Genomic DNA, 26,842 nt, shown 5'->3' with positions numbered 1-26,842 from the left:
TACTGCTTTTCTATTAGTGTTTGCATATCTTAAAATTTCCTCCTATCTTTCATCTTAAGTAAGCATTTTACCAAGGTACAAAATTCATCTACTTGCTCTAGTTTTTCACAATGTATGTGTAACTTGTAATTATTCACTCCATTTCTCTTGTCAAATACAACTACTTTGGTCTTTAATAAAAAAAATTTAGATTCACACAGCTTGTTGCATCATATAAACAATCTGACATCTGCAGCAAAATCATTGGGGATTTGTTGCTTAGACATATATCCACATCACCAACCCACACACTAATAATATTGCCACAAATATTCTTATCCATGTTTATTAAAAAATCAATGAGATATCACCCATCTTTATCTTATCCCAGTTCAATGCTGAACCAAGCATTCAGCTTATTCTCACATGTCCTTTGCTTCTCTAATATTCCTTGTATTGCAGTCATAAAATACTGTAACTCAATATCATGTAAAATATTCCATACCTTGAGTCAATTGACTTTATCATACACTTTCTCTAAATTAATCAGCATATAATAAATGTTGTTACATTAATAGGACTTTGGATTATATACTGCTCCACAGTGCTTTACAGCTCTCTCTAAGCAGTTTACAGTGTCAGCATACTGTATTGCCCCCAACAAACTGGGTCCTCATTTTTCTGACCTGAAAAAGAAGGAAGGCGGAGTCAACCTTGAGCTGGTCAGGATTTGCCCTGGGTATGGGCAAAATTAGCCGGCAATTCTGCATTTTAATCATTGCACCACCACAGCCATTAATGTGTTTTTCAGTCGACTTACTAAAGAGCAAAAATTTTGATCTGCCTGACAGATCCATGCAGGTCTTTTTGCAACATTTCAGAAGTTGTTTGCCAGTACCTTCTTCTGGGATGTTTTTATATCTCCCATTCAATTGATTCATTCTTAAGGGAAGACTAGAACATGGGTCTAGTAGTCCTTGTCTAGCACCTTTAACTATTATACAATAGCAAGTTGTCTCTTAGTAAACTTATACATAGTGGTGACACACAGTAATATATTTAAATGTTGTCTATTAAAAAACCTCCACAAAGAATTCTAAATATTAAATCTTATAATCTTATAGTGATGCTAGCCACATCAGTAACATTTTTTGTTTGATAAAGTCAAATGAATCAACACATTGGTTAAACATGGATTGTAGAAATATACCTTTAGTAAAAAAAATTAGGGTACTTCCCTAATTTTTCTCATATTTTTTGACATGCATTTTAGATCATCATTCAGAATTAAATCTAAATCCTTTACTTCGCTGTAGGTGTTCATCAACTTTACTATATAAGATCAGACTACCTTCATTCAGATCTATTACATCCTTCTCCTTTTTTTTACAGTTTTATACATACACAATGTATAATTTCCATCATTCATTTCAAGGATACATTAATGTTCTTTACAATATAATCCTGTTATCTTCCAAATCACAATCCAATAAGCCATTATTATCATGAGAAGGGCTTTACTGTTTTTGGTCAGCTGAAGCTTTCACATAATATGTAGAAAACTAGGTTACTAGCCTTGTTTATATCTGTGCCACAATGAATGTTTTCTGCTAAAAATCTAAGATACATGCTAAGGATCTAATACATGCCAAGAATCAAACACATTTGATACATTTTGACCTGCATACAGGGATTTCTTTGGAGCGGATAAACGATGTGGAAAACTTGGACATAACTAACCAACCAAAGCCCACCCCTTTATACGTGCATGCAACATGCATGAAAAAGTGGAGGAACTTAATTTTGTGATCAGACCCAGCATTTTGCTGTTGTTGGTCCTCCTTGTGGATCTCCCTTAAAATATTGTGTGAACCTGGTCAGTTCACAGAACTTTCAGAACCTTAGCGGAGAATGTTCTTTAGATAGAATATTGTTCTATTTTAAAGCTGTCTCTGAGGAAGTACGTTCAGTGACTGGACTCTACAGACAACAGTGTTAGAAAATGAGAGCTCTGGTTTTTGTCCTCATTAAAATCTAGATTTCTGCTTCTTCCCTCTGATAGGAAACAAAAAATAATCATTGTAAAATTTGGGAACCAAAAGAGTTTCAAATCATTGTATAAGGCTATAAATTGTCATTTATTTTCAGACCAGGCACTTTTGACATGCCTTCAAATTCAACTTTCACTGCAGGTATCAACTGTGAACTAGAAATCAATGAACGTTTGTCAGAACCTTGTCTGAATGTTTGTGCCTGTCATGATACTCTAGGTGGCTATTACTGTTCCTGCCCCCTTGGCTTCCTTGGTGATCACTGTGCCATCAACAATGATGAATGTGCAAGTCAACCATGCCTCAATGGGGGGCAATGCATAGATTCTATCAATGGGTATGTCTTCTTATATATTGGATGACTTGTTTACAGTAGATGACAAGTACTTTTTTTTTTTGTTCCACTTAACTTTCTGAAAACACCTGTCAGTTATGTAGATAAACGTGCGGATTTTGTGACTGGAGTTTGATTGACTAATTGCAACTGGAATTTGGAAGAATTAGAAAATACAGGCAGTCCTCAACTTACAACAGTTCAAAATTACAACAGTATTGGAAAAACGTGACTTATGACCAATTTTCATACTTACAACTGTTGCATCCCCACGGCTGTGTGATCAAAACTCAGACGCTTGACAACTGACTCATATTTATGATGGTTGCAGTGTCCTGTGGTCATGTGATCACCTTTTGCAACCTTCTGTCGAGCAAAATCAAGGGGGAGGCCAGATTCACTTAACAACCATGTTATTAACTTAACAACCATAGTGATTCACTTAACAATTGTCACAAGAAAGGTCCTAAAATGGGGCAAAACTCACTTAACAAATGTCTCAGCAACAGAAACTTTGGACTCAATTCTGGACTACCTGAAAAGTCAGAAATAAAAATCTAAAATGGTATAAAATGGTATTGAGAAGGAGGCGGGATTGGAAGACTTCCAAGATCCCTTCCAGCTCATTCATTCTATTCTATTCTAAAACAAAACAAAACCCCAAACTAACCTTATTCTTATTTCAACAGTTTTAGTATTTAAGATCCATTTTATCTATTTAAGATCTACTGTATAATTTAGACCCAACAGTTTAATTCATTAGGTCTCTTTCAGTTTGAATATGGATTATTTCATCATATTTGCAATGTTATCAATGTTACAATGAATATTGGCTTAATATGTAATATGTATCACAGGAAACATTCTCATGAATTACTTAATAAATAAAACTCTAAAACTCTGACAAGAAGCAGTTGGGTCTAACAACAGGGGGAGGGAGATTGAGTTTAGGCTACAATCATGAAATTGGAATAATTAATAAAGGAAGGTGTAAACTGGCTTGAATTAAGCCAGCTGCAGATGTTGTAAATGCAACAGCTTGCTCAACTTCACTGAACTTGAAAACCATTGGGGACTTGACTAAGAAATACCAGGACTGTAGTTTTAGACTTGATAGCCAACAACTGTTCTGAAAGGAGATAACAGAGAACCATTTCCATAGAGCCATCAGGAAGACAATATGGATGCGTCCATGAAATCAACAGGATTTGAGTTCAACTCAAAAGAAACTTTAGAAAGGGCACTGATCCTTTCTGTGAATTGATCCAGTTTCAAAGGAGAAAAGGTGATTCTGAGCATGAGGGTACTTACCTAAATACTTCTTTTCCTGGTATTGCTTAGCAGAAGCTGCATCACTCCAGGAATAGGTACAGCTTATCTGAGGTTTTGTAAGCTGCCTTGAGTTGCCATGTGAGAATAGGTGGCAATATAAATTTCTTAAATAAACAAATAAATTTGCTGAAAGGTGTGACACAACGGAACCCTCATACTTGGAAAAAATTTCCTCCTTTTGAATTTGGAACATGGTGCTACTCTCAATTTCATCTTTGTCAACATACAGATTCCAAGTTAAAAGAACTCCAATTATACAATAATGTAATGCTGAACTGTGGAAAAATGAATTCTAGTACAGAACTTGCAGCTGGTTGTCTATAGTGGCATAAAATCTTTGTATACTCTACCTGATTTTTTTGTTAATATGGAGAAATAATTAAATCTGTAACATGCCACCTGTAGGCAGTATTAATATAGCCCAAATTCTCAAATGTTTACCCCATCTATCAATGAATATGGAGCTGCATTTTTAAAAAAACAAATATTGCTGCTTTATAATCAAGGACACATTTTAAACTGAAATAATCAAGGCACTTTTCAAAACCTGAACCCATTGTTTACCTCCCTTCTTTTCACATTTCCCTCGAAAATAGCATTGCACAAAGCTGAAATTTATCCTAATGATTCATTTCCTTCTCTTCCTCTTGTGTGTGGGAGGGTGTTTGTGTGAGTGCCAATGTAATTACATAAATAAGGAGAACCTCAATACCCAAAATAGAAATGATGGTTTTAATAAAGGTAGGGTCCCATTGGGAATTCAAGCTTCAAACTGTAAATCAGTACACTGTCCTATCAGAAGAGACCAGACATCACATTGAGATAAGGTTCCCTTTTCTGGTTATATTAAACAATAGCTTTTATTTATGCTGCTTTATGAGGGAGATAATCAAGCTGTCTACTGAAGTAATGGTTCTGGTGACAAAGTCAGGGTTTTCTGCTCTTAGCAGATAAAAAAAACACGCAGCTTTATCCATGGCCATATTTTGGGGGGTCTTTTAATGACCCAATGATCCCCTGCATCGGGATGGAGTCAGGGCAACTGAATGGAGCAGAGTGCTTACTGGCCGGATGCCCTTCCTGTTGCCAATGCAGAGTTCGCAGCTGATATTTACTCATTGTGTCCAGAGAGAGAAATATCTGCCGTTACCTAAGATCGAATTCACAGATTCCTGATTGTGAGGTGAGAATTCCACCTCTAGACCACTACACCACTCAGATTCCATGGCCAATGCATATCTTCAGTATTTTTGACTCTTGTGAATATTCTCCTTTATTGGTTTTGACTCATTAAACTAGTCCCAAAATCCACTGGTGAACTCATGCAGAAAATATCAAGCATTAATTGCCAAAAAAGTTTCATGTAGGCACTACGCAAAATGCAGCAAAGCGTTATTGAATATTTTATGGTGCTCTTTATTTGCAGGTGTTCTCTATATATAACAGGGTTGTATACATAGAATATATAACTGAGAACATATAATATATATCCGAGAACATATAATATACTATATATAACTATTATATTATATATAACAGAGAACATATAATATACAGGATGTCTTTTACCACTGTTCCAAAGAGTAATTTCTTCAGTATAACTTTATCTATCTTTAATAGTATTGCACAAAGTACATTACATTACATATTTCAGTTCTGCTACTAGTAAGGGTGAATGTATTTTCCTCTGCAACAATTAAAAACTGCATCACAGTTTTTAATTACAACTGTGCAAATGCTTATGCATATAAAACCACAGATGCAGCAGACAGACCATAATACCACATAAATTCAATGGAATTACACACACACACACACAAGACAAGACAAAACATAGTTACTCCAAGAAAGCCAAGTTAATATGATATAAATAATCATAGCATGACTTTCACTGTTGCAGAAAACTAAACAATTGTAGTCCTTCCTTATGCATATACCTGATGGGGTAACAGTAATTGTAATATGAGTATATGTGCGTGTGTGTATGTTTAAATATATTTGCATAAGATATACTGTATATATGTGTGTGTGTGTGTGTGTGTGTGTGTGTGTGTTAAGTTTTTGCGGGTACTTACATGTATGGTATTCAGCTTTGTTCGGGTATTTTCCCACGTCATTGTAGTTGTGCTTTTAAAGTTGTAGCGTTTCGGCAGAATCTCATCTGCCATCATCAGGTTTCTGTATTGTGTTCGTCTGTATACACACACACACACACACACACACACATATATATATATATATATATATATATATATATATATATATATATATACATACACACACACACATACATACATACATACATACATACACATATATATATAATATAACTATTTCTTAAATCCTAAAAGGCTTTGTTTAGAAAAACAGGATTGTCTGATCTGGTCCTCCATGTTTTTCAAATTTTTCAGTCCCAAAGCATTCAAATGTACAATCCTTGTATTCAAAAGGATCCATTGAATGAGCATTTTCAGTTAAATGAAGAAGTTTTCTTTCCTGTCAATCTTTTCCTGAAGTCTGACCTACATATATAATCTCCCACTCTGTCACAGAAGAATATATATCCTACCTTAATTTTACGTACTGCAGTGTATTGTTTTAATGAACATTTTTATGGAAATTGGAATAGATGAAAGCCCCAAATTGTCTCAGAAGAATTCTGCTAGTCTCAGCAGTAGCTTTTCTTTCAGCCTAGTCTTGAAGTTGGATCAATGAGGAAGGATTATGTTTGTAGATAATGAGATGCAAATTCAGGAATATGCCTAGAAATACAAATATGAAAAAAATAAAATAAATAATACTAGAGTTCTCAGTTTCATTTCAGCTTTGAATGACTGGTAAAACAAGGAAAAAGTTTCACTTAAGCATTAAAGATGATTACAAAGAATCTACCTTTGAAGCGACCCATCACAGTTGAATGTAAAAATGAGGTAAAATGAAAAAAAGAAGAAGAAAAATGCAGGTTTCTCAGTGGTGCTGGAAAAGATTAGCTAAAGAAAACAGGATTTTAAAAAAGAGAATTAATATCTTAGCTGGGAAATCTTCAGGGAAACGAGACTCTTGCTTTACCAATAAACAGCCATTAAAACAAAGGTCAGTAACTTGTAGCCCCAAAATTCCTTCCTAATTTTGAAATCATTTTGGCAAGACTAATCTGCCCCTCTCCTGACAACTGAGAGATTGTAGGAACAGAATAAAACAATGGGAAAAGCTATTACATTACTTACATTCAAATAAAAATCGTATATAACAAGAGAAGCATGCCAGTGGTTCATTCCCTAACAATGTTCACTGCATTTATAATAATCACATTGTTTGTTTAGTCTTTTTTTACTGAAATCATTTGAGGAATGCTATATATTTCGTCAGGATTCTTATGGGCTTGAATAATGTGCACACACACACACACACACACACACACAATCATCTATACAATGGAACAATGGACAATAGAGCATGCTTTACATCAACCCTATAAAAAAGTGCTGTACTCATAATTCCTCCTTTTTCTAAACACTTCCTTATCTTCAGGCATGTCCTGCTTTCCTTCATTTTGAATGTAGGAAAAGGCTCACACATCTTGAACAGAATAAAACAATGGGAAAAGACTGCCTATCTTTTAATTTTATTACTGTTTATTTGTATTGTTTTAAAGTGATGCTTCAGAACAGTGAATAAGGATGGCTTGTAACACCATTGCAACGCCCCAAACCAGCCATCTAAGCAGTGTAACATAGATCTACGGAGCAAAATATGTTCCCTGCTCCTACATTAGATCATTTCTAGAGACCCATTGCTAAACCATGCAGGGTTTCTTCCCTCAGGATAGAGAAGACTGCACAATTGTTCAGATCCAGAAGTATGGACCGAAAAAATATGTCTGTGTTTCTTTTATTGCAATGCAGATATAGCTGCAATTGCACAGGCAATGGATACATGGGTCTACACTGTGTTCCCTTCCGCTGGTCACATCCGCGTCATAATAATGGTACCTGTGAAGATACCACAGAGAGTGACATGTGTCACTGCTGGCCAGGTAAGCTCTGCATTATTTTACAATGATGCATCTCTGCTGGTTATCTTTTGCTGAATTGAGTGTTTTGTTTTGTTTTGTTTTAAAAACATCATACACACACACAGGGACACATCTATGATCATCTCTTATATACACGAGGGGGGTGAAATTCTTCTCTTTTTCTCATTTTTATTATTTTTACAATTTTGTCTTTTTTTTCTGTTTTATTAAAGTGAAAAAAAACATGCATTTCTGTAATAGTGGTATATACCTTGTATAAAGCAAGCAAACACAATTAAACAATTCCTCAACTTAAGCAATATAGAAGCCTGAACTAGATTCCAAAAAATATTTAGAATACATGTTCCATATCCTGATTTAGCATATAGCATTCATTTTACTGCTGCTTGCAACAAATAAGGATAAAGTAGACCCTGATGCTCCAACTTGGATCCATCTTAGCCCATTCTGATGATTCTGCAAAATGTTGGCAATAGTATCAAGCTTAAAGCCTAGCCCTTTAGTATTAAGGGTGTTAAAGTTGCCTTTAAAAATCAAAACACACAAAAATAAAAACTTGATTTTAAACACCTCCTTCCCTTCCTTCTTTCTGGCACCTTCATAGAATTCCTGTGATTATCTCACTAATTTTAGAACTGTGACCTCAATTGTCTTTCTGGTAAGCTCTTTGTGGATTATTAATTACTTGGATTAATTGGAAAAGGACTCCATATTGGGTTAAAAAGAGCAATGTGTTTCTTAACTAAATATAAAGGAGCGCCTGAAATTGTAAGATGATTCTAAATGTAGTAAGAAGAAAAGGTTGCCACAATAAGTAGCATCAGTCTCACTGGATCTCAGCATACCATTCCTTTGGAAGACATTTGGGGAAGCTATAAAACAAACAAGGGAGGCTGCCATGTGAGGTGTTAAGATAGGGTTGGGTCCTAACTGCACTGCATTTCTGCCTTTCATTCCTGTAATCAAAAATAGTGCACATTAAGGGAAAAGAGAACAGAAATATGTGTATGGAATACTAATAGGTTTGAATATTCTGTAATCAGACTTTTCCCCAGTGGTGGGATTCAAAAATTTTACTACTGGTTCTGTGGGCATGGCTTGGTGGGCATGGCATGGCTTGGTTGGCGTGGCTTGGTGGACGTGACAGGGGAAGGATACTGTGAAATCTCCATTTCCTCTCCACTCCTGGGGGAAGGTTACTGCAAAATCCCACCCAATAACCTGTTTTTCAGCTACGTTCTCTTGTGCAGGACAACAAAAGAAGACCCAGCCGATCAGCTGGGACTTGGGAGGCAGAGAATAGATAAGGACGGGGGGAGTCAGAGGTGGTATTTGCTGGTTCTCTGAACTACTCAAAATTTCTGCTACTGGTTCTCCAGAACTGGTCAAGAACCTGCTGAATACCACCTCTGGTTCTGACTATATTCAGGCCACATCCAGATATTGTCAAGCAGGAAAGACCAGGTCCACATATAAAGCTTCAGTTGAATAGATTTCTTGCTGAAAGCTTATGGACAGGAATCTTCTCAACTAACTGTCCGCACCTGGTTAGTTTGTTGTGGCTACATAGGGATTCTAGGCTGATTCCTCTTTTAACTCTACCCTTATGTTCTGCTATTGCTTCTCCTACAGATATCACTCTAACTTGTAATATGCTTGAGATTTTGTCTTGTAGTAGTGGATTAATACAATAGCACTGCAAATTGTGATTTGTAAAACATGGTGTTCAGTTTAGAGGCCATCCAAGTACACCCCTGTTTCAAATTTGGCTCCAGACTTACCATCCACATGATATTGGCTTGTTTCAATTGCTGAATCAGTATTTTTCTGGCTCTTAAGGGACTTTGGTGGGGGGGAGAGAATGCTTGTTCTCAATAAGGAAAGAACTCAGATTTGAGAATATAACAGTAACTTTCATCAATGTGCTGTAATAAAGGAAATGAAACCCTTTAGTAGAGAGGTCATTTAAGCTCTCCAGATAAAGCAGACCCAGGAAAAGCAATCCTTAGATCCATTTGCACCACTTAAAAATACCAGCTGGTCTCACTCACCTCACAAGATATGCTAAGGAAATCATCCAGATTTAAGGAAAGGTCACATGCCCCCCAGAAAGGCAGTAAAAAAAATCAGTGTCAACCTTGCACCCTGCCTCTTAGAAGTATACCCCAAAAGGACAGATAGTGCCAGATAGTACTAAAGCAGTGAAGGAAGACCCTCTCCCCAAATAGAAGAAGAAAACATAAGGCAATGAAACCATGAAACACAATACAAATAATTAAATCACAACAGTAACTGTTGCTTGTTGAAGCTGAATAGGCAAAATTATCCCCATCAATAAACACAGGATTAAACTTCACCAAGCATAGAATTAACCTTCACCAAAAACCAGTTTTAGACCAAAACTCAGAAAGGGTATGTAAACTCACGTTTGAATATTAATCTTTCTAGCTAGCCAAGAAGCCTTGTTGAATGTCACTCATCTTGGTTCCCTGTCACAAAAAGTTTTGCTTCATTATTCAATTATTTCTTCCAAGTGCTGATTGTCCAGGGAAGTATTTCCTCCCAACAGCATGTAAAAATCTTAAAACAACCCTTCCCCTTTAAGAAAGCCTCAGAAGTTCCGGAGACAGCAAGTCTAGGCTGTCTGCCAAGAATGTAATAAGGGTGGAAAAAAACAAATGGAGATTGCTTCTAACTACTTGTTCTCCAAACTTCTTAGAAAGTTAACAAGGGGTTCTATAGAACCGGATAGAACTGGTAGAATCCCACCCCTGGTGTGGGTGCTCTTTCTGGACTCCTGCTGAATGGGCAGCAGGAACCCAACTGGTATGCCAGTTGCAGTCTTGCCTGGAGTTGGAGGATCTTGAATGCAGTTGTTACTGTGCCCTCATGACTACCCATTTGGGTTACTGCAACACTCTCCACGTGGGACTATCTTTGAGAATCACTTGGAGATTATACTGTTGGTACAAAATTCAGAAACCTGCCTATTAGCTAATACTGGGTGCTGTAAAGATGTTATATTGTATCTTTGTTGTTAGTGCTGCATTGTATACTAGTAGGTTTTTGGGTGCAATTCAAAGTTCTGGTGCCATAAGGAAATGTCCTTTGTATGTGACATATTTCCATCCAATTATGACATACATTGTATCACAAACAAATGCATATACAACTAATTTCTTTTCTTCTTTTCTTAACTCTTCCTTGACCCTCCTTTAAAGCCCTTCACATATGCTCTAACACTTTCACATTGTTGCTTCCAAAGTTACCAATAGAACCCCCAACCAGAAATAAGGGCAATGATTTATAATTCTTTCCGTTGTTTTCAATACCACAGGGTATATAGGTTCTCACTGTGAAATAGACATCAATGAATGTAGCAGTAATCCATGTCTCTGTGGGAGTGAGTGGGTGGAACTGTCATGATCAAATTGGTATGGAAAAATTCCAGAACTACCCTCAGTGTTCAGCTACCATAAAGCATCAGTTATGTGTGCAACTGTCCTTCTGGATTCACAGGTGAGCCTCCAGCTCTTCAATTTGGTACACTACACTTGTGTTATAATCAAAAGGTTCCCCCTGGTGGACAACTACTCTAATGACTGAGAGTTGTTTCATTACTTCAAATGATAGTCCATAGAGAAGACTGTAATACAAAGTGGTGAGCAAGAAACAAATATTTCTAAATATTTCTATGCATATGATTGATAAGAAAACAGAAATTTCCCTTATGAGTGGCTATCATGCATAGTGATGTATACTCAATTCTCTGCGAGTACGATATTGGTAAAGGGTATCAACCTGTATATAGCAATGGCATATTAGCTACTTTCTACAGTGGGATATTTTCCAAACTCTTGGAATTAGAAAACCCAAACATTTTCTGTTGTCTTAAATATGGAATTTATTAAATATATTAAATATATTTATTTATCTGACATGTGGTTCATTTGATTAGTATTAGAGATTGAACTAATTAACTGATAGTTTTCTTTGCACTCAAAAGTTCAAACCAAAGGTTTTTAAAAGGATGTAAACTGAACTAAATCTGTATGTCATAAATAACTCAAGAGTTCTTTCTACAAAAACTATTTTGGAATTGAAATGAAAATGCAATTAGGAAAAATATCCAATTCTAGCTTACATATCACACTGAAATACACTCAAAATTTCATCTTAGAGAATAACTCAATCTTTCAACAAAGATCAACCAAGGAAAGGGCTGTTAAATGGGGCGGCAGAGGATTTTGTTGGGTAACACCCATTGCTAGGGAACAGCACCTCTCTTTCCAAAATCTTCTGTAGGCTCACAAATATTTCAGTTGAAAGTTGCTTTTATCATAATATTTGTAAAATTTTGAGACAAGTATTTTCAAGAATATGCTATTCTATTACATTGCTTACATTCAAATAAAAATCGTATATAACAAGAGAAGCATGCCAATGGTTCATTCCCTAAAAATATTCACTGCATTTATAATAATGACGTTGTTTGTTTAGTCTTTTTTTACTGAAATCATTTGAGGAATGCTATATGCAGTATTTCTTCAAGATTCTTATGGGCTTGAATAATATGCACACATACACACAATCATCTATACAATGGAACAATGGACAATAGAGCATGCTTTACATCAACCCTATAAAGAAAGTGCTGTACTCATAATTGCTCCTTTTACTAAACACTTTCTTATCTTCAGGAATATCCTGCTTTCCTTTCATTTGAATGTAAGAAAAGGCTTAGACATCTTGGGCAAAGCATATGCTTTGAAAGTGCGAAAGTATGTTTTGATTTCCAAGTTGTGAAGGTTCCTCTGACAAACATGGAGAAATTCTGTTTGGTTACTACTGGTATAGATGTTACTAAATTACTTCAAGCCATAGGATGTTTGAGCTAAGTCCGCTTCCTATTTTTTGCTGTGAATTATCCATAGAAAGGCATAGCATATTACTACTATTAGTATTCCTCCTTACATAAGGATTTATATTGATATTTCAACTTTCATGGAAATCTTTCCATATTAGTGAAGGAGAACTACTTACAGTATCAGCAGGAAATCTCAGGAATTTAAAATCAATTAGTGCGGGAAGTTTGCAAGGTCTGATGACTTGCTTTGTTGACTTCAGGAACCAAAACATTCTGTGTAGCAGCCCAGGTACTCCTATGAATTAATGCTTCTGAAATGTATTAACTCTAGCGGACAAATGTCTTTACAGCTTATCTGCTTTTATCGGTCTTTTGAATGAGAAGCTCCTGATAAATTTTCAGGCATTCTATCTTCCCAGGGAGGATTGGATCTTGAGAAATCCCTTGGCAATGTTCTCTCTTGGCAAGAAGACTTGTTTTCTCTCTTAGCAAGCAGACTAAAGAGGTCTCTTGGAAATGTTTCTTTTTTCTGATATCAATGGATCTCTAACATACTATATTTTAAAGTTTTTCTTTCAATCTACCCAAATGGAATCTCCAATACATTGCACAAAAGTAAACTAGTGGCCCAGTCAAACCTCTCAGTCTAGAGGTCAAGAGATAGATGTCAACACCAGACATCCATAGACAAATGGGCTCTGATAATTGGCTGAAGATGTTGACACTAACATCAGACCTATTGCCCAAACAGAGTTTGAAAGCTGCTGCCTGAGAACTTCTAAGGGAGGCTAGTGATGGACAAACCAAACACTATAGTTATAGTAGTAGTAATTCTTTCTAATTCACAGAGCGGCAGCCTTCATACCAGAATGTTCCGAAGACTAAGTGAATGCATCTATCAATAACCAGCATTTTTCTTCTCGCAATGATCACACACTAATAAGCTTTTTTTTCCTAATGATTCTTGCAGGATCAGTGATGCGTGTTGTATTTTTTTTTTGGGGGGGTTACTTTGATAATTTTTCAACAGTTTGGCGTGATAATTTTGAAATCAGTTGCCTTCTTTGACAGATGAATTTTAGGATTTATTTAAAATGAATTTACCAATAGTTATGACTAGTGAGCAGATTCACGGATCAAAGCAATGATTTGCTTTGAAGCAGTGAATTGAATTAGGCACTTTTGAAATGCTTTGTAGCTTTTCAAAGAGCTTTGCAGATTTAGTGGCTTTTCTACTGCTTGTAGCCAGCCTTTAACTCTTTACTTGTGTTAATGGAATGTTTCACCGTAAACCAAGACCACAATTTGGTCACCACTCCTTACCCCACCAAGAAAACTAAGACCACAATTTGGCTCTCAAGCATTTTAAAGCATAGCTACCCTTACTTTGCAATTTTGTACAGTCGGGACAGGTTTAAAACTCTTGACAGTGAATGAATTGGTGCCAGGTGAATACTTACATGCAGTGCCTGAACCTTTCCTGCTCTAAATATAGGAGTGAAGTATTAAGTTTAAAAATAAATTTTCTCAGCGCTGGCACTTTCTTTGTACTGATTCTTGTCAGTTTCTGTGGCATTATATTTCACTGTGCCAACTACTTTCAGTGTCTTTGCCAATTAACCTAGAATATTGCCACCAATCCACAACTCTGATACTACCAAGTCTTGCCCCTTTCTAAGAGACTCTAATTTATCAACCAACTATGCCAGTTCTTCGGGCATTCCAGAAATCCAAACAATCAAAAACCACAAAGTTGTAACTCTCATAAGGGAAAGCCATTTGTCATTTTCCAAAGGCCTGCCCTGAAAATATCTACCTTCGCTAATTTGCCCTGCACCATTGTTGAAGCCAGTGAATAATCATAATGGACCATATTTGCCAACCATGATAAACTTTATTAGCCTCCCAGAAAAAAAAATGACATGGAACAATAAGTTACAGAAGAAGTTGTTGGTCATCCTTTAGGGACATGCTTAACCTGGCATCCAGAAAAGCAAATGGAAAAGTTTTTTTAAATGAATTCTGACAACATATTCAGAAAAACTTTCTTTCTAGGAATTTTGCTGGAGAATCTGACTGATGTGATATAGAGTGGAATACATTCCTAATACTCTAAAATTGATCTAGAATATTATTTTAAAACTTATTCCAATAAGTCTTTGGATCAGAGGTGGTATTCAGCAGGTTCTGACCAGTTCTGGAGAACCGGTAGTAGAAATTTTGAGTAGTTCAGAGAACCAGCAAATACCACCTCTGACTGGAGTTTTTACAGTCTCCTTCCCCTGCCACATCCACCAAGCCACACCCACAGAACCTGTAGTAAAAATAATTGAATCCCACCACTACTTTGGATGTATCTATCTGAAATGTGGCAGGCCTAATTTCTTTAGAGAGTACAATATTTTCATCCGATTTTGTCAAAAATATAAAGCAATTAAAGGTGGTCTCAGGTCTCTAAGCCCATTAGAGTCAGCAGGAATCAAGTAGCATATAAAATCACTTGTTTGAGATGGGCGGCAACAGAAATTGAATAAATTAGAATGCAAACAAACAAGCACCTGCCACAAAACATCCCAGATTTAACAATGCATAAGAAAGACAGAAAAATCTGCACAGTGGAGGTGGCAGTACCTGGAGAGAGCACAATAAACAAGACATAACTGAAGAAATTCACAAAATAGAAGGATATGTTTATTCTACTGCAAATAGAAGTGGAATGGCTGTGGCAAAAGAAAGCAAAAATAATAGATACCTTGGGTACAATCCCAAAACATCTGAAGCACTACTTGAACAAAACCACCTTTAGTAAATTGCATTGACAAAATCATCATTAGTTAGTCCAATCTCTACACTTGCTTTTTATTTTAAAGGGAAAGCTTTAGTATTAATGTCTCCTTTTTTTTTAAGGGAATAGCCTCTTTTCTCTTTTCCTGGTATTTTTGTTTTTTCATCTACCTTTCTGGTTTATTTCTATGCACCCTTTTCTATTTGAGACTTCTCAATTGGATTAAGGTGTTGAAGAACTTGAAGAATTTGACTAAATGCTACTTTAAAAAGAGGTGAATTATAGATGGCTGATTCCAGAAGGTTTAATATTCACATGGCAAGAACAGAGACATAGAATTGACTCAATTGAGAAAGCGGAATTATTTTATACAGAATTTTTTGGAGGGAAAGAGGAAGAGGCAGAAAAAGAAATCTCACTAACTGAATTCCAAGAGAACTGCCAAATGGCGATTGAAAAAGAAGAAGGTGCAGTAGGTGGAAAGGTGGAAGCCAAAGAACAATGTGAAGTAAGATCTACGAGAGCTGCCAAACCTAACTACAAAATATAATCATGGAAGAGAAAAAACTGATTACAATTAATATAAATCAGGGGTGTCCAACCTTTCACCTTCCCTGGGCCACATTAGAAGATGAAAATTTGGTTTGGGCCACACATAAAATAAAATAACAGTAACGATACCTGATCATCCCCCAAAACCATAGAAAATGTAGTTAACATATTAAATTTATTTGGAAATGAATGTTAGTGAGATGTTTTTATTATTTATTATTAATTATTTATTAAAAATTATTTATTTTTTATCACGGGTTTTTTACCACGGTTTATTTTCCGGCCAAATTTGGGGGGAGGGGAGAAAGCTCACCCGCCTCACACCTACCTCTCCTCCTGCAAATGGCCTGGCTGGATGAGGCAGGACTGGAAGGCAGAAGCAGCAGCGGTGGCAGGGGCAGAAGCCTTCCCCTGACACCGCTGCTGCTTCTGCCCCCGCCGCCACCCCCGCCGCGGCCACTTCTTCCTCCGCCACTGCTGCTGCTTCTGCCCCCACCGCCGCTTCTGCCACCGCTGCCCCCGCCGCTGCCCCCGCCGCTGCTTCTTCCCCCCCACCGCTGCCGCTTCTTCCCCCCCACCGCCGCCACCGCGGGGGCAGCGGCGGTGGGGGCAGAAGCAGCAGCGGTGGCAGGGGAAGAAGCGGCGGGGGCAGAAGCGGCGGCGGGGGCAGAAGCAGCAGTGGTGGCGGGGGAAGAAGCGGCAGTGGGGCGGCGGGGCAGAAGCGGTGGCAGGGGCAGAAGCAGCAGCGGTGGCGGGGGCAGAAGCAGCGGCAGGGGAAGAAGCGGCGGCGGCGGGGGCAGCAGCGGCAGCGACGGCGGGGGCAGAAGCGGCGGCGGTGCTGGTGGCGGCAACAGCAGGAGGTGGCATTCTGACGGCGCCCGCCTTTTCTCTTGCTGCTTGGCCTGGCGCTCGCCTTGCCCCGCCTCGCGCCTGCCTCTCCTCCTCCTCCTCGCTGGCTCTGGCACGAAGGTTGGGGTGGGCACTTGGGCCGCATTACGAGGCGACCTGGGCCGCATGCGGCCCGTGGGCCGCGGGTTGGACAAGCCTGATATAAATGGACTTAACTCAGCCATTAAAAGAAGGAAAACCTTTCATAAATTAGAGAAATTAAAATTTGATGTAATTTGTCTACAAGAAGTACATATTAAAAAACAATATTTGATACAGCCAAACAATTGTTGATACAGCCAAAACTAGGGAAAATATTTACTTCCTTGACACAATGTAAGAAAAGAGGAGTGGTTTTATATATTAAAGAGACCATCCCAGCAAAATTGATTTATACCGATGATGACAGAAGAATACTAATGGTGGAAATAATGGACAATAATACAAAAACACTCCTGATTGCAATCTATGCTCCGAATGACAAACAAGAAGAATTCTACAAAAAATTACATATGAAAATAATCAAACTGGACTATGCTAATTTGGTTATGATGGGAGATTTTAATGGAATTGTAGACAATAAATTGGACTATACAGCACAGAAAACAATAAAGCAAAACTGAAAGACGCTCCCTAAATCTTTTTTTAAAATGGTAGATGAAATAAACTTAAAAGATACATGGAGAGAAAGAAATGCTAAAACTAAACAATATACCTTCTATTCAAATAGACACTTATCATGGTCCAGAATAGATATGATATGGATGCCAACAGAATTAATAACTAATATTCAAGAAATAAATATTGAAACAAGTACTTGGGCAGATCACAATCCAATGGCAATTAAATGGAAAGGACAAAAAAGATCTAGATGGACGTTAACTATTTTAAAGGAAAAAGACTTCACACAGTGGATGGAGAAAGAATTGGCTTTTTTCTTTAGAGAAAACAAAAAAGAAGATACATCAATTCAGAATGTATGGGATACAATGAAGGCATATGTTAGAGGCTTGATAATAGACTATACAAGGAAAAGAAATACTACGAAAAGATTAGCCTCTAAGGCCTTAGAGGATGAGTATAAAAGACTTGAAAAAGAGCTACAGAAAAGGCCACAGAAAAAGGACATCAAGCTAAAAATGGATATAGTTAAACATAAAATGGGTCAAATAGAAAAAGAAGAATTAGCACAGAAAATTAGAGGTGCTAAACAGAACTGTTTTGAAGACGCAAATAAACCAGGTAGATGGTTAGCATATAAATTGAGAAAGGAGAAAGAATCAAGGAAAATACTGCAATTAACAGATGACCAAGGCCAAGTTTGCTATGGTAGTAAAGAGAAGAAGGAAATCATTCGAGACTTCTATGGGAAACTATATATGCAAGAGAATATTGATGAGGAAAGAGTTACACAGTACTTACAGAATGCTAATTTACCTCAGATACCTAAAGAGATTGAAACAATGTTAGAAAGCAATATAACGATGATGGAATTAACTGAAGCACTCAAGAAGCAAAATAATGGAAAGGCTCCAGGCCCAGATGGACTTCCAGCAGAATTTTACAAAACATTACAAGAATCGTTGAATCTTCCATTGCTAGAAATTATGAATGAAGTTATGTGAAAGAAGAAGATACCTAAATCATGGTCAGAAGCCTATATTACACTTATTCCAAAAGAGGAGGCTGATCCACTACTAATTAAGAACTATAGACCTATTTCTCTACTAAATGGAGATTATAAAATCTTTGCTTCAATATTGGCAGAAAGACTTAAAAAATATCTAAATAATTTTATTCATCCTGATCAAAATGGATTTCTGCCAAAGAGACAAATTAAAGATAATATGAGAGTAATCTTGGACACCGTGGAATACTATGTGGCACATCCTGAAAAACAAATGGCTCTGATATTTCTAGATGCACAGAAGGCATTTGATAATGTGAATTGGTGATTCATGTTATTACTGTTGGAACAGATGGGTTTTGCTAGAAAATTTATTCAAGCAATAGAAGCTATATACTATAAGCAAACGGCAAAGGTAATGATAGAGGGAGAACTGACAGACTCTATCAATATAAGAAAAGGAACAAGACAAGGGTGCCCACTATCACCTTTGTTGTTTGTGTTAACTTTGGAAGTGCTAAACAGAAATATTAGAAATGAAAAGAATATAAAAGGAATGAAAATCAAAAAGGAAGAATTTAAGCTGCAAGCATTTGCAGATGATCTGGTTTTCATCTTTGAAGACCCTCTAGAAACAGCACCAAAATTGATAGAAAAAATAGAGACATATGGAAAGGTGGCTGGTTTGAAAATAAATAAAGATAAGACAAAGATTTTGACAAAGAATATGCTATTAAGACAAAAGGAAGAACTGGCAGACTTAAGTGAAAATTCAGGTCACGAATAGGATCAAGTACTTGGGGATATATTTGACAGCAAGATGTAGTACACTAAAAGAGAATAATTATATCAAACTTAAACAGCAGATAGCGCTAGATCTGGCGAAATGGGAAAATTTACAAATGTCACTAATAGGGAGAATTTCAACAATCAAGATGAATATATTACCCAGAATTTTATATTTGTTTCAAACAATTCCAATTAGGCTTGGAAAAGATTACTTTGAAGATTTAAATAAAATTGTGTTGAAATATGTATGGCAAGGTAAGAAAGCAAGAATAAAGTTAAAACTTTTGCAAGATACTAGAATTAGAGGAGGATTTGGTTTGCCTAATTGGGAGTTGTATTATCAAGCAACAAATCTGATGTGGGTTAAGGAATGGATAACACTAAGAAATACGAGATTGTTGACATTAGAAGGACATGATTTGTTGTTGGGGTGGCATGCTTTTTTATGGTATAAAGGAACTAAAACATAGGGGTATTTTAGAAGACATTATATATGGGAGTCTCTGTGGTTAAACTGGGAGAAGATTAAAAGACAATGTTATTTGAAAATTCCAGTCTGGCTATCGACCATTGAAGCATTTTCTTATCCTATAATATACAAAAAGGAAAAAAAGACAAAAAAACATATAGACTTGAAACCAGAGATATTTTTATTGGGAATTTTACCTGAAATATATAGTAAAGACTTGAAATATCTGATTGTAAATGTATTAACAGCGGCTAGGATTGTATTTGCCAAAAACTGGAAAAATGAGAAAACACCATCACAGGAGGAAATCATTAAGAAAATATTGGAATGTGCTGAAATGAGTAGATTGACATTTGAAATTAGAGAACAAGAGGATAAACAATTTTATAAAATTTGGGATCTATTCTATCAATGCTTAGACAATAAAATACAGTAATGAAATATGTAGACTTTTAGAAAATAATAAATATATAAAGATGTACTTCTTTCTTATTACATCTACAAAATAATTTTAGGATAGATTTGGGATGATAATATGAACTGTTATAAAACAAACTAAGTAAATTATGATTATCTTGTAAAACATGAATGAATAAAAGTATAGTCAAATGATTGATTAATAATGATACTAAGGTATTTAATTTTTGATTGAAAATACGAAATTATATGCAATGTAATTGTAATTGAAGACTATGAAATGGAAGCACAAAACAATTTGTAAACCAACCGGCACACTGTATGTATACATATGGAAGATGGCTTGATGTTTTTATGTTTTGTTTGTTTATGTTTGTTTTTAAAAACCAATAAAAACTTTTTAAAAATTATCATTAGTTAATTGCAAAAAACAGCTTTACTTTGAACAGCTTACATCCTGCGACTGTACCTTTAACAGTGTCAAACAAGAATATCCCAAGTCCTCAGGTGGGCTCAGATGGATGGATAAAAATGGCAAATTCATTCTGAACATCTGACTGACTATGCAACCAACAATAACAATATCATCAAATTAGATTCCCCTTAAATCTCAGACTGCAGTCTTGCATTGAATCATTACCTCTTTGAGTCTCAGATTTCCAGTTTATGTTGAATTGGCACAAGTCAAATGGTCAAGAAGTTGTCGTGGAGTTGTTACCTGACCCTAAACATCAGGCTTAAACTTTGATTTTCCCAGATTTTGTATACTTCAGTTGTAGATTTTTATTCAATGTGTAATTTGGATAACTGATAGCATATTTTATACTATTGTCTATTGTGGATCTCTTCAATTTTGATGTATGCTCATTTTAATTTTTTTCAACTTTTGTTACCTTCTAATGATTAGGGAGACATCACATATCAAGGGTCTTTTGTAGCAAGTTCTATGCAATTATTAAAATTAGTAATTTTATGCCATTTTGTGAGTGTTAGCTACAAAAATATCATCAATTGTTGCTAGGTTGTTTTGTAATGCAGCCTCAAAATATGGTATAAGACAAAGGCTTTGGACAGAGACTTCTCACAGAAAAATACTATTATGGTTACATTTAGGGGGAGGGGGGAGGGAAATCTCCTAACTATAATAAATAGATGTTTCAGAATTTGTATATTATTCCCAATCCAAATAGCGCTTGGGGTGTATCTTCCATAAGGAAGGCTCTGCCTGCACTGTGTCTTCCCCCACCATTATTGGTCTTGGCATTTTCAGTCCCCGGAGGGGATCCTCAGAGTCTTTTGTCCTTTCCAACCATGTGGAACCAACATGAACAAATGTAACGTAATGGCACTTGAAACATATGTGCTATAATTTCTTGGCTAGAGAATGTAGTGATATTTCCTAGAGGTGACAAAGTCACCAGCAGACAAGCTTCAAGGAGAGAAGATACAGAATTACAGTTGCCCATCCAAACACTGATAAGAATTTCTTACTAGACTTCTTCACCCTGCCACTTGCAGTTGTGTTGGGATTGATATCCAGAATCTGGAAATTTTGTAGCTTGTCATCCCAGCACATCTGGGGAGTGATATAAGCAGCCTCCTTCCAGGAGAACAGATTTAACATTTAGATCCTTGTCTAATCAAATATTCCTGCAAGGTGAAATACCACGGAGGCTCCATGTTGCCATTCTTGTCTAGCTCAATGGATAGGAAGCTGGCCAATGATGATAGTTAGTTAGCTTTTTAAGGTTTATATTTCTGAAACAAAAAAATGCTGTAATTAAGAAAAGGTTGGCTAGAGCAGGGACTAAAAGCTCTGATTACACAGAGCTCTCCATGGTGCTGCAATTTCAGTTTGTCCTGGGTTGTCACTATTACTGCCTGTGATTCAATAGAATGATTGTATGTATGCATGACGCACTGATCAAGCACTAACCACATCTATTCAGCTTGCATTAGCATTCATTCACCACTTATGCACAAAAGTAGTAAAATAGCTAAACCAAAGGAAAGCCTGCCAGCTATGTCTTTATATAGACAACTGTTGTGTAGACAATTATTTCTTCTTGACTTTTTCTGACAAGCAAATAAATTGTGAGTATGTGAGTATGTTGGACTAAGATGAGAAGATCTAAGTTCAAGTTTACCCTCAGACAAATAAACTCACTGGGTGGCTTTGGACCAATCACTTCCTCTGTCCAACCTACTTAACCATATTTTAGTTGCAGGGGAAGGGTTTGGGAGGAGAATTCATTGCTCATTGCCTTGAGCTCCTGGGTATAAATATAGCAAGCAAACAAGCAACTCATATGTATAATTGTTGGACTGTTCTGAGGACACCTCATCCTTATTTTGCATATCCTATTTGCAAAATGTGTTAGGTTTCAGTGCCTCTGTGCAATGAATGTCCATTTTCACTTTCAGCCATTGATTAAGACAAATCAAGATCCATGATATAATTATTATTTTTGCTGAATAAGATGACTGAATATATAATGGCAAATCTTCGTTAAAAGAGGAATCAAACATTTGATTCCATTTTAGCTATTATTTCATTATTAATAGAGACAAGGAAGATAGGGAATCACTGAGGAGTATTCATTATCAGATTTTGCATAATAAAAGGAAGCAAACTCTCAAAGCTTCTTTGTATTTTTCTTTGAATTTATTGTCCTTAGTGGATGTACAGTTCTGGCTATTTTCTTTGATCTCCCCCTCCTCACAAAGTATTAATTCAGGTCATTGACATGGAACTGATGGTAATGGCATCTATGAACATTCTACTATAGGAATTACTATTCATTTCCAGACACGAGTACTGCACCAGTATTGGTTTTTTGGGTTTTCCACTAGCAGGAACTTCTACAATTATCTATTTTTGATTCTGAGAGAGATTAAATGAGATATAACAAAACCCATCCATTGATCGTGATGTCTGATTGGAAGTTGAGGGTTTGGTGAAATTTGATAGAATTCACTGGATAAATTTTGAGCAAATCATGATTTAACCTCAAAAGTTATTTTGGGAAGAAATAAGATAATCTACAGATAGATTAATCTGTAATCTGTAAAATTGAATAATCTGTAAAATGTGCTATGAATTCCAGGCAGCAGGGTGGGATAAATGAATATAACATCAAAGTGAGAACAGCTATGCTAACAGGTAGAGGGAATTATATTTATTTTTCTTTTTAAAAAGGCACAAACTAAGTCTTGTGCATAGCTCAGAAATGCAATCCATACCAGATGTTGTCCAGTTTTATTGCATTTATTATTTTATTATATTTTATGCAGAACAAGCTTTTGAGAGCTTCATATAGAATTGATGATCTACCTAGTTCAAGAATTCCCAAGCTTCTAACAAGTGAGATTTCTTTATGCTTACCCATCTCTACCAGAGAGCTCCAAAAGATTAATGAATCCTAATGATTTGAGCAACTACTTGAAAGGCAGTGGCCAATTAGTTAAAAACCTTCATTATTTTTCATTAAGTAATGGTAGACAAATGAATGGCAGGCATGTTCCTGATAGGCTTCTCAGAGGAAAAACTCAGCAGATTATTCCATAAAATGAAAAGGCACTGTCCCATGCTTTAGCAGATCTTATTTCGCACATAGCTGAAACTACAGAACTTTATTGCTTAAACAGAGACACCAATATATGTTTTATTTGGGAGAAATTGTTCTCTAAATTGTATATAAGCCCATATTATGGACACAGTGATCAGAAATATAGGATTAAGACTGTACCCCTATATACGTTTACCTATCAATAACATTAATTGAACTAAGTGAATCTTACTTTTGATTGCATTATAATATATTAGCCTCTAAAGAACATCATAGCATAATGAAAGAACATTATGCATTATAATATATTAGCCTCTAAAGAACATCATGGAAATTCTTGGGACTTCCCATGTATTTAAAAGAAAGAAAGAAAGAAACAATTAGCATTTTAAAGCACTTTTCCCTCTTTCCAAAACTCTTTGATCTTGAAAGAACATTTGGAGAAGTTCAAAATAGATCTTAAGATTTGTCTTTCTGTCATCATGTTAAAGCCTTTGTTTAATCCATCACATCCTTATTACAAAAAACTGTTAACTTTGACTTAAGCTGCATATACAAGAGCCTGATTATTTTGTAGTCTTTTTTTTCTTTTTGCTGTTGATTTTCATGGGATCTTTTTTGATTTTGAATAAATTCTGACAAAGTGTACTCTCTGAATCACTTAAACCTAATTCAAAAAATGGGAATCATTGAGAAACTTGCATGTATTTATACCAATAATTCATTTTGCTAAATCCTAGTTTTCATTCCTTAGCTCTTGTGTATTGGAGATAGTATAATACATTTACATAATTCCACAAAAACACAAAAGTAATCTTTTTCTAGCTATAGGATACAAATTTCTGAAAATGAGAAGTGTTTGTTCCTTTTTTTAAAGTATATGTTTCTAGTAATTATCAATCTAAAAAGTGTTTCAAAATTTGATTTATGTGTGCTAAAATCTCAAAAGCTCTATGTTCCCATTGTTGAGTGAAATTTCTAAGGGTTGGGCTGAAGCTGCAGAACCCTTTGACCATTTTCATTGCTAAGATAGAGTCTACAAATAAAACCCTTTTTTATAAGAAAGAAAAGGAGAAGGGACAGACATGGTAGTATTTATATATTAATCACTACATAAATGGGATTGAATTGAATTGATTGAATTGAATACTTTGGCTAAGTGTGATAGGACATAGAAGGAAATTTCTCTGGTGCAGAAGCTCTGAGTGTACATACAAAGCAACAGAAAAATAATCATAACAATACTAGCAATTAAAAGGAGGTAGTAAAGAAAACAATGTCAAATAATACTATAGCAATCCTATAGAGATAAATACACATAGACATTATATGATAGAATTTGTTCAAGACCATTGCTTCCTAATAAACATGAACAGGGAGACATAGGTTGGTAGTCCCTAAGTTCACAAAGAAAACAAAAATCAAATAATAATTTTGTGTGCACCTGTCTGTGTGGAAATAGCAGGTGTTTGAACAATTGTGTGATTGAGGTGAGAATAAAATAACTTTGAAAGCCTGTCAAATTCTTTATGGCCATCTTATAACACAGAAAATCTAGGCAGTGTTACTTAGAGTTTATTTCCCACAATTTCCTCTTCCTCAGGACCAAGAACAGTGGTGGGAATCAAATTTTTTACTACCAGTTCTGTGGGCATGGCTTGGTGGGCATGGCAGGGGAAGGATACCGTAAAATCTCCAATCAGAGGTGGTATTGGCCAATTCTCTGAACTACTCAAAATTTCCACTACTGGTTCTCCAGAACTGGTCAGAACTGCTGAATACCACCTCTGACCAAGAAATCTTTTTCTGAACACACACACACACACACACACGCCTTAACAATTTACTTTTTTATTTCTCATTCCTAAAGCCTGGACTAGATGTTCCCACACAGTGGCATAATAAGTCTGCATAATATTGAGCTTGACTAAGCAGGCCTGACCTGCTTAGCTTCTGAGGTTGGATAAAATGAACCACTTACTCATGTTGATTACAAGATAACAGCCAAAAGTTAGTTTTCTGCACCTCTTAGTTGCCATCTAGTGATAATTTAGCCCAGGTATTTTAAGCCTAAATTCTTAGGGCCCAACACATCATCGATTGTTGCCCATGATTGCATTATTCTCTCCAAGATATACATCATGTAATACCTACCTTTATTACATTTCTACGCAATCAGAAAAAGGAGATTTATATATTACAGCCAACCAAATTAACACAAACAGATGTGCAAGTGTTCAGGTTTGCATGAATTTTTCTTCAGACACAGTGTCATATAAAACAATAACAAAAAGGAAATAAAGCAGGAGAAATTCTAAAACTTGAGCTAGTTATTGAAAATTGTGAAGTTTGACATTCATAACGGTTATGGAACAAAGAAAATAGTGGTTCCTTTGACCCGGAAATACAAAGGCATTTATACTGAGTTGATAGAGTTAAGTTTACAATCTGCAAAGTGTTCAATTTCATCATGCTGCAGTAATGTGAAGAGAACATATCTGGCAAACCATTTAATTACAATATATTGGAGATGCATATGTCAGAGGAATGTGAAAACCTAATTAACAGAAAGATCCATATATAATAGGTATAAATACATATACGGACTCAATTTAAGCTTATCAGTAAATCTAGACCATATGTACTGTCTTCTCACTTTTACAACACAAATACTTTTTCAAAAACAGACAATAAACTTGGATCTATTCCTTAAAACCGGAAAGTGTAAAACTATTCTTTCTACTGTACCTCAAGCCTAAACTATGATAACAAATTCCATGTTTTAAAAATAGAGCTATGTTTCACACTGAGATCATCACATTTAATAGTTCTTCCTAAAATTCTATTACCATGTATCTGAAAACAAAAGAAATATTACAGTACAATAGGACAAGTCTATCTTATGAGGTTTTTTTAAAAATCTTCAAATTTCTTACATTACCACCATTAAAAAAAATGAATGACCCTCCTTTTTAAATATACTTTGAGGGACCCAGTATATCTGAAATAATATTTTCTGATGAATGGATTTCATTTTTAGTCTTTGGAAGAATGTTTCATGTTTTTTAAAGAAAAATCTGGAGGGCACTCCAATTCTTCCTTCCACTGGTGAAATATAAAACTGAAGTTTGCATTTCACCTTTTAAT

General features: G+C 35.9%; 1 protein-coding gene and 1 long non-coding RNA gene across 4 annotated transcripts in view; one reads left to right on the top strand and one right to left on the bottom strand.

The window, feature by feature from the left end:
* LOC148126203 (uncharacterized) overlaps positions 1–572 on the bottom strand; it is a 67,175-nt gene extending 66,603 nt beyond the window's left edge. Inside the window, exon 1 of the long non-coding RNA XR_015742957.1 lies at positions 485–572. This is a non-coding gene — a long non-coding RNA (uncharacterized LOC148126203). The remainder of the gene's footprint in view (positions 1–484) is intronic.
* The window catches only part of CRB1 (crumbs cell polarity complex component 1), a 151,035-nt gene that overhangs the window by 47,988 nt on the left and 76,205 nt on the right, over positions 1–26,842 (top strand). The window lies entirely within an intron of this gene.

This window comes from Pseudonaja textilis, chromosome 3 (assembly GCF_049901715.1).
Source record: "Pseudonaja textilis isolate UNSWEBS1 chromosome 3, rPseTex1.2, whole genome shotgun sequence".
NCBI classification, from domain to species: Eukaryota; Metazoa; Chordata; class Lepidosauria; order Squamata; family Elapidae; genus Pseudonaja; species Pseudonaja textilis.
This window is presented reverse-complemented; position numbering and strand designations above follow the sequence as displayed.